This window comes from Stegodyphus dumicola, chromosome 5, assembly GCF_044657685.1.
Source record: "Stegodyphus dumicola isolate Sdum_Otavi_A_Nest chromosome 5, ASM4465768v1".
NCBI lineage: Eukaryota > Metazoa > Arthropoda > Arachnida > Araneae > Eresidae > Stegodyphus > Stegodyphus dumicola.
This window is the reverse complement of record NC_140772.1, coordinates 75174094-75184351: the sequence shown is the minus strand read 5'-3', so window position 1 is coordinate 75184351 and position 10258 is coordinate 75174094.

The window sequence follows — 10258 nt, the reverse complement described above, 5'->3', positions numbered from 1 at the left end:
ATGCTGAATAAAGGCAATCCTGATAACCAAATCATTTGACGTTAAATTGCTTCATGCTTCACTTGCATTAGTCAGATAGTTCTTAAATCATGCACTTTCATTATATGTAATTATTTCATAGGAATGAAGTCCGACAAAATATTTCTAGTAATGTTCCTTTATGTGAAAAAAAATGAAATAGTGTCGTTTGTTTTCATATAATTCAGTATCAATGGTAAGAACGAATGTGGAGAATGCAAATATATATCACAAAGAAATTCTTCTTGCACGTATTTTGTTCTTTGCGCACACACCCTCCTGCCCCTAGTGTTCAGCTAAAGGTTGCTGTTTCTTTTTTTCTGAGTTTTCGTCATTAAGCAAACTACTTAAAAATCGCAGAGCATTGAAAATTTCATCTAGGGTTCAATTGTCTAAAGGACGTGGATTTCTTCATGAGTCCATTTTTAATGCAATCCGCAAATAATAAATATAATAAATAGTATTAAAAAGTAAAAATAATACATTTTTCTTTATTTCTTTCGGAAGAAAACTACTTCTCAACACATTTTATACAATGGAAGAGAAGAAACGTTATTTTATAGTTATTATTTTTTTTCCATGGACACTTCGTTAGTTAAGCGTTCGTTAAACATATGGTTAAACACATTACTAGCTAAGCATTCGCCGGAAATTCCCGAACACATCCGTCATTCAGCCGTTTAAACCGAGAATGTCACCACAGGGAAGTACTGAATTACACCCACGAGAAGGAAGACGTTTTGTTCCAATTTTGAAGAAGAACAATCTGGTAACAGATGAATATATATGAACCCCTAGCGGCCTATCTTCTCAAATAATCGAAATGAAATTTCGGATACTGTTGTTTCAAAGTATGTGCTCAAGGTTGTGATGATTTCAAACAATATAGCTCTCACGATTACGGTTAGAGTGAAAACCTTTGTATATTTTCGAATGGCAACACTCACTTTTTTCCTGCGCAAATTGATCAGCGCATTGAAAAACCATAAGTGGCGTTTGAACGATATACATATGACGAAAATTGCCGGCATAAAATGTTTGCAAAGAAAAGCATTGTAAAGTACCAATGACAGCACAAAAAACTTTTATTTTGAATTGCAAGTTTTTAGCATGCCCCCCTCCGCAAGATGATAACACATTCCATGCGGGATATTGTTGACAACAATGACGAACGTAATATCGCAGAAGGAATCTGTACAACTTCACGTTTTATGGCATCTTTCAATTCTAAAAAATCCTGTGGATTTGATGTGCACACCTTAGCCTTCAGGTAACCCTAGAAGGAAAAATACATGGGAGTGAGGTAGGGAAATGCGGTGGCCACGAAATCAAGAAGTTACGGAATATGACTCTATTTTGAAATATTGCACATGTTGAAAGCTTGTAATTCCTATAAGAGTATTTTCCTTCTCCTTTCCTGTGTTGTCACTGGTCTTTTAAAATGTTTTTCTTTGCAAATTTCGCCAACAAATTTCTCCATACGTATATCATTTCAACACCAGTGCACAGGGGCGTAGCTAGAGGGGGGCAAGGGGGGCATCTGTCCCCGGGCGCAGAATCTAAGGGGGGCCAAACTGATGTTACTACATTTTAGAATTAAATGTTTTCCATCCTTGGCAAGCAATAGGGGGAGCGAAATCTTCAGTTGTCCCTGGGCGCTGTAAACCCTAGCTAGGACTCTGCCAGTGCAATGCGCTGATCAATTTGCACAGGCAAAAAAGAGGGTTTTGCTATTTGAAAATTTTGAAATTTTTTTCACTGCAAACTTAACCGTAAGAACTCTATTTTTTTTTAAACCATCCCAATTTCGAGCGCATACATTCAAATAACTTATCTAAAATTTCATTTCGATTGGTTCGGCGGATAGGAATTGATATATCAGGAAAGCTTTTTCATGACCACTCTGTTTTCCTTTATCCAAGAATTTCTCATTTGATAATATGTTTTTCCTCGAAAAGAGTGGCTGTAAACAAATTTTAATTAAAAAATAACAATATAAATTGTAAGTTTGAAGAAAATAATGCAATAAGTGCTCTTTTTACAAGGTATGTTTATCTTCAAATAGTTAAATTTAATCAGTTTCTTCTTCTATCGATTTCATTATTTTTTAAACAGCTATCCGCTTCAGAACGCAAATCAGAGTTGAAAGGACGGGCAAAGGAGAAGTTATAACATGAATTGGATAACTTCTGCAACTGTAAAATGAAAATTGCTAGGTCCGCTGTCATTGGTCATTGTCTGTCTATCACGATGTTCGACGAAAACATTACGAACAAAAATGCCGTAAAGAAAACAACACGAGGAGAAAACATCATGGAATGGGGAAACAAATGAAAAACGTAACGCGAGGAGGAAACATTGTCGAAAAGAGAGAAAGCAACATGAAAATATCGAGGTGTAAAAAGCATTAGGGTCGAAAATAAAGCACCGTATACAACATAGCATCATGATAACGTCACAGATATGAGTTTTCAGATTTAAAAATTTTCAGATGTACTATATTCATTTTTGCAACATGCAATGATCTGTAAGCGCAATGAGAAGTAGGAAATATTTTACTCATTCTAGTTTTCATTTTTTTTTATTTAACCTCATCATTTTTATCAGAAAAGTCAAAAAAATTTTAAAATGAGAAATGAGAAAATGAGAAAAAATTGTAGATATTTTTGGCAGTTAACAGGATTTTTAAATTTACGTTGTTTTATCAAGAATCATTATTTAATTAATTCGATTTTAAAATGTATTAGAAGTTTTACGGGAAAAGTATTTTATAAAAAAGGAATATGAATTGTATTAAGTTGTTTATATTAAAATCGTTTGAATAATTACGAATTATAAAGCCGTTTCTTCTTGCAGCTTTTAGTTCAATAATATTTCAATAAAAATTGCGGTTTCTTTGGCTTTACTTATTTATCTTCTTAAAATGTAAGGACCAGTGGCTCAGTGGCTAGCGCGTCGCTCAATAGCACCATAGGTCCGAGGTTCGATCCTCGGGCTGGGCTCCAGGTAACTGAAATCTTGAAATCGCTTTTCAAATTGGTCCATAAGCGTTTTATGATGGCTAGAAAATTTTGACTTTCATATTTTGAAAATGAAACAGGGGCTTTGATCTCATTTGAGACATCCTTAATGTCAGTTTGGCTTTGAAATCTTTCGCAGATCCCATGATTTGAGCCAGCTCATTGTCTTTACTCTGAAGATCCAGATTTAAAATGTTGAGTTTCTCAGTGATATCGGCGAGGAAAGACAGATCAAGTAGCCACTTAGTTTCTCAATTTGTTTACTGAATTTTTCAGGGTTAGATTGCATGAACTCTTTTTTTATCTGCTTGATTAGAGATAAAACTCTTGATAGAACTTTACCTTTGCTGAGCCAACGAACTTCTGCAAGCAAGATAAGGTCGACTGTTTTATCTTCGGAGTCTTCCAGCAGTGCTTTAAAAAGCTGGTGTTGCAAAGGAGCCGCACGAATAGAGTTCATAATCAACGTGACAACATTCATGATGTGTTCAAATGGAGGTATCTTTGAGCACAACGCTTCGTGATGAATGAAGCAGTGATAAGACATGAAGTTTGGAAAAACACTGGTCTTTCTTGCACAAAGCAACAAAGCCGTTGGTTCTTCCTGTCGTCGCAGGGGCTTCGTCTATGCTAATTGCCGATACCTTTTTAAGCGGCAAGCCTTGTGTTTGCGGCAAACGTCTTAAAAACGTTGTAAATGTCTTCTCCTCGCGTCCTCATCTTCAATAATTTTTCTTTAACAGAATAGTCGTTAAATACCATTCTTATCATAATAGGTAACTGTGGAGTGTCGGAACTATCTTTAGACTCATAAAATTGGAGAGAAACCATTCACATGTTTCCAGATCCCTCTTCAGTTGAGATTGCATATCATCAGCAATTGCTTCTATTTTCCTTAAAACAGTTTTGTCTGTTAATTCAAGGTCCTAAATCGCATTGATGATTTCACGGTTGCTAAAGAATCCGTCAAAGAGGCTTCCGGCACCTGCAAGAAATGTTTCCTTCAGCAACTCACCGTCTTGAAATGGTTTATCTTCTTCACCAGCAAGTGAGCAATTTTACATAAAGCCGTTGTTGAATTTTTGGACTTTGAAACTGGCCTAACAAATACCGATTGCTGCGCTAAAAGCTTCAATTTCCGCTCATATAATTTCTTCTTCCTAATTTCCGAACCCTCCGGGTAGTTTGTTGCAAATGTTGCATAATTCGTTTGAAAATGACGTTCCACGTTATGTTTCTTGGCCAATGCTACAGAAGCACCACACAGCAAACACACGCACTTCCCTTTCACAACAAAAAATCAATACGTTTCTTCCCAGCTGGAATTGTAATTGTATATCTTCTGCCTTTTGCTGGTCCCACGCATCGTGCTGCAGCGGTAAAAAAAAAAAAAAAAAAAAAAAAAAAAAGTTGCCCTTTGCATTTTGTTAAATGCTTAATATAATTTGTCATACATTCGAGTCACGGGTGGACTTTGACCTGCAGTTCCCTCCCCTTTTGTCACTCATCCGCCCTTTTAGGTGCGGTGAGCCTTGTAATACATGCCTCCGGTATTAACGGTAACTTTATCGTCTTATTATTCCGGTAACTTTATCGTCCTATTAACCCGCGAGGACGCGTGTCGGGCTTGCCAGGTCCTGTCATTTCAAAATCATAATACAGAAATTACTCCTTTTGGTGAAATTTTTCGACCTTCTCAGTAGCTGCGTTTGAGGTCATGTGCGTGTCATTCACAGGCATTTCCAGAATTTATTTCTCCCTGTTTTTTTTTTTTTCAGAAATTGGATAGCCAGGCTTCCCAGGCCCGAGGGGCGCGTTCGCATTGTCATTTTAAACTGGACAGAAGTGATAAAAATGATCAAGTTAAAACACATCATCACCCTCGATGTTTCCGAAACCCAATACAAGGCCAATCAAGTTTCTGACCCCTCCCCCGCGCGTAATGGCATGCGACATGCGACGGGGGACGTGGGCACCACCCCTTTACCGTCGGTTAATTGGTGTAGCACCACGTCCACCAATATCTAGAGTTGAAGCTTGAGTCTTTCAAAAGAGCAATTACATGGCCATACAAGGGCTGTTAATATTTAGTATTACATTCTTGTTTGCTGGTTAACATATTCTATGGATAACGTGATTTACACAGTTACATACTGACTTTGTCTCTCATTTCCGGCATACAATGCATATGCATTACCTGAATTACATTAATCTTACATTGCGTTGGATTACTTTTGTGTACAGTTACAGTTTTTAGCTGTACATTTCAATAAATATACCTACATTACTTGTAGATTGCATATAAATACAGTTTGCATGTACAGTTACCTATGCCAATCTTACATGTGCCTTGCGTTACATTATTTTTATATACATATATAGTCAGGCACGCCTGCTTCACATATTACTTAATTTTACCTACACTGCTTAACCTTAGGTTACATATACTTGCAGTTGCATATAGATACATGCAGATACATTCTGATTAATTTTTTAGATACAAATATTTACAAACAGGTTACTTACATTACATGTTATTTGGGTACTTATTGCATAATTTTCCAGTACATGAAATAGACATTCCAATACATACATTGCTTTGCGTTAGACATCCTATATCCCTTATTCATAATACAAAACATATATGTTACCCGTGCATTTTTATTAGACATTTCTGCATTTATATTGCATTACTTTAAATTGCATAACTTACTTATACATAGCTTACTGATACACAAAAATATTTACATATATTACACTCCCTTACATTACTTTGCTTACAGATATATGCGCTTTCATACATTCGTTATGCCTACATTATATATCGGTTCATTATATATGGTCTTACGGTATAATTTGCCGAAATTTATTTACACAGTACATGCACATTGTTAAATGCAACTGACTTTCCAGGTATAAATACAGGCAGTGTTTATACTGTGAGTTTCTAGTCTACATTATAGTTTCTTACAATTCACTTGAATGACAGTTTTCCTACATTGCAATACATGTCCTTTTTAAAATGCTTAAGTTGTTTTTACATGCTGGGTTGTTCTATGGCTGACACAAGTCTGTATCTAAGTCGGACAGTCTGTCCATCAACTGTACCAGCTTTTTAATAAAGTGCCGCTATTTTATCATATATTTACAGAACGGCTGGCGATTTGTTTCAGGGAGATTGATATGCAGTCCTTCTGTTAATGGGCATGACGTTAGATAGTGCTCTGGTGAGCCTGAGTCGCCGCATGCACATTGACTTGTGTGACTTATGCCACGCTTGAAGAAATATTCCGGGTAGGGCCCATGCCCGGAAATGAACCTTACCAACTGTGCGTTCGCTACATTTCGGCTAGTGTCCACATAGCCGATGAAGTAGTGGGTCCTTCTCCCTGTGGTGCTTTGGTCCCATTCGTTCTGCCACATGCCAGTAGCCCTTAGGCGTAGTGTCTTCTTTAAATACGAATGCGGCCATGGGATGATAATTGGTGCATCAGGCGGGTCAGTTGTTGCCTCTTTGGCGAGTTGGTCGGCAAGTTCATTGCCATAGTGGCCAACATGAGCCTTTATCCACTCTAATTTTGTGCGGTACTGGGGGTTACTTCTAAGATCTCTCTGGATTCTCTGTATAATCTCCGAGGGATGATCTGCATTCCAAATGGCATATAACGATGATAAGCTGTCCGTCTTAATGGTGACATGGCTATGCTGGTGCGAGTGCAGGTAGCGAATCGCTTGTGCTATTGCCACTGCTTCGCTTTGAAAGACACTGTTATGTTGTCTTAACTGTCCTTTCCATTTCCCGATTGCGTTGTCTTGTTTCGTGGCGACATAGGCGCATCCCACTCTTTCGTCCAATCTAGACCCGTCTGTATAGATGGTCATTTCCCTTGAGTGATAAGTTGCAGTGGGATTAATTGAGATAAGTATCCCTTTGCCTTTCTCTGCCGGGTGGACGTCAAGAGGGCAGAAGTTTGTTTCGTACTCATCCGGGTAGTATGTTTCATCGTCAAAAGTAACTGCCTTCTTAAGTTGCAAAATGTGTTGGCGTGCTGCCTCCTCCTCAACCCGGATGTGCAGGGGAAGGAGACCAGCAAGTACTTTAATGGCATCGGTGGAGGTGGTGCGGTAGGCCCGTGTGATTCCCAATGCGAATGGTCGTTGTATGCTGTTAAGATGTCTGACCTTCCTTCCTTGCATTGGGTAGGCCCATACTGCAGCAGCATACGTCACTATCTTCTCGATGACTGTCGTCTACAATAACTTTTGAATATGGGGGTTAAGCCCCCATTTGTGACCATAAAAGAGTTTCATTTGTTTGGCTATGGCTGCCGTCCGGAGTTTGAGATCCTGCACGTGAGGGATCCAGGTCATCTTATGATCAAAAGTGACCCCTAAATATCTTAGCTGGTCCACTATCTGCAGGCGTTGATTGTTAATCTTTATGGTGGGGCGTCTTACTAAAGATCCTCCTTTTTTCGGAATTAAAAGGACTTTTGACTTATGTTCTGCAATTGTGAGCTTAAGTTTGGTACACTGGTCATGAAAGATCGCGCAAACTTCATTGCAACTTTTCTGTAATTTTTCTCGCGTGGTACCCTTTACGATAAGCGCCGCGTCATCCGCGTATGCAATGATTTTAGTGTGCGCCGGCCACGTCGCTGTCAGTACTTCATTGAACGTTAAGTTCCATAAATGCGGCCCGGCGCACGATCCTTGCGGACATCCTCTAGTTTGCACCTTTTCGATAATGCCTGCATTATGCACCGCTAATAGCTTCCGATCCTGCAGGTAGTTGCTTATTATACTATATATGTTACTTGGGCAATTGGCCCTTCGTAATGCCTGCTTGATAGCCGGCCACCACAGCGTGTTGAAAGCATTCTTTAGGTCTATGCTGACCATAGCCGTGTGGTGGCCGCTGTGTCTATTTTCCAGAATTGCCTCCTTTATATTATGGAGGGCATGCACCGTCGATGAACCAGTCCTGAAGCCATATTGGCTGCTGCTGAGATAACCGTTGAGATGCAAGTGATGGCGCAGTCTGTTGATGATTAGCTTCTCCAACACCTTCCCCATCGCCGACAAAAGGCAGATGGGTCTGAATGGTGAGGCTTCTGAAGGATCTCTGTTTTTCTTGAGGAATAATACCACTTGCCCTATTTTATATGGTGTTGGAAAAAGTCCTACTGACAGAAGCTTATTGAAATAGCTTACGAAGAATGTAGGGTATGCCTTTATGGTAGCTTTTACGATTGTGTAGTCCATGCCGTCTGTCCCGGGGGCTTTCTTTCGCGGCAGACTTGCCAGCACTCTCTGCAGTTCTTGAAGCGTGAATTCCGGATCTGCTTCTGTGTCTACACTATTTGTATCTGCTCGAAGGGCAGCTTGTTCGGCGGTGTCTTGCTCTGCATCGTCCTGACTGAACACAGTATTTAAAACTAGATTCAAAGTGTCAGTCGTGTAGCTTTGGCTGCTATCCAGTGATGACGGGATTTGAAGCTGCGAAGGCTTGAACACCTTCCCCGTTGCTATCTTGTGATGCAGCCCGTATACTTCTTTTGTATTGAAACAGAACTCTCTCCAAGATGTTACTTTGGCCTGAATGATCATCCTTTTGTATTTTGCTCGCTCTCTTTGAAAAATGGTGAGTGTGTCCGAGGTGATCTCTAGCCGCCTCTCGTACTTCAATCTCCTTCGCAAAGCCCTGCATTTACGCTGTTGCTTCTGTAATGCGCCCGTCCACCAGTGCATTTCCTTTATCTTCTGAGGTTTTTTCTTGGGGAGATTTTGGTCACAAACTAATTGTAGGGTGTTCTGTAGCCTGATGGAGAAATTCTCCAAGTCTAACATTGTGTCTGCATGCTGTAGCGTCGGTTCAAGAGTTTCCATGTGCCTTTTAACCTTCCTAGTGAAGGTAAGGAGCTTTCTACCTGGGAGATTGTACCTCTTAATTTTGGTGATAGATGTCGACTGCCGCAGAGAGTAAGTTATAAATTTGTGATCACTTAGACTTTCTTGATCATCTACTTTCCAATCTGTCAGTAAAAACGCTGCTTGCAAAGACGTAATAGTGAGATCGGGCCAGCCCCGAGCGAAGATTCTGTCGAAGGAGGGTGGCGCTTCTGCGGTATTGTGGATAACAAGATTTTTCGAGCTGAGGAAGTCCTCCAGTTCTCTGCCCTTTGTGTCCGTGGCACGATAGCCCCAGGTAGTATTATGGGCGTTATAATCTCCCCCGAAAAGTACGTATGGAATCTTTATCTTGTGTAAAACTTGCTCCATGAACCTTGCAGTGGGCCCAATTTCCACTGTCGGTGGCGAGTAGCTCGAAGCGATGGCCAAAGTAAGTGAATGAACTTCCAGGAGTACTGCAATGTTGTCTTGTTCCGCTGCGATGATAACCGGCGACCAGTCCGGCCTGCAACATACTAAAATTGCTTTTGGTGCATTATCTTTATCTATTTTCTGAAATACCGTCCATTTTACCTGGAAACCTACTGCCATCCCCTCTCTGACATAAGGCTCTTGACCAAGGATTATATCTATGTTCTTTTCGATTGCATATTGTATTGTTTGAGCGACTGCCGCTCTGGCGCGCTGCATATTGATTTGTAGTATTTTCACTGGTGTTTCTTCTGCTATAGTCTCTCGGTTGACAAGTACATCAGTTTTTGACTGGCTTCCGCTGTTTTGTGATATGATGCTATTATCAGTACTGGGTAATGCTTCTGATATAGGCCGCTGCACGTTGGTACTCTGGACACTCCGCTGCGTATGCCGGGTGCCTGCAGTCATACCTAGCTCCGTGTCTCTCATTTGCATCCCGACAGTTAATGCATTCTGGAAGTTCGGCTTTACATTTGCTGGTGTGATGGGGTCCGGCGCAGTAAGCACAGAATTCCTTTTTGCAGGTACATTGGTCTTGTGTGTGGCCGAGCTGTTGGCACTTGTAGCATCGGCGTATTCCCAAGTACTCTGTAATTTTATGTGCGTGCCATCCGATGTAGATTCTTCTAGCTCGAAGGACTGCCTGGATACAGGAGGGGTCGCATTCAAGGACCCATTTAACACGCATTGGATTTCTCTCTCTGAGCTTGAAAAGGCCTTGACATTTTTGGTTGAAATGCTTGTTGTCGTTGCCAATTCGTCGATGAGATCCTCCAGTTTAACGGAGTCTGAGACGTTGTGAATTGTGCAACGCGGTTTCCTTCGTTGTCGTC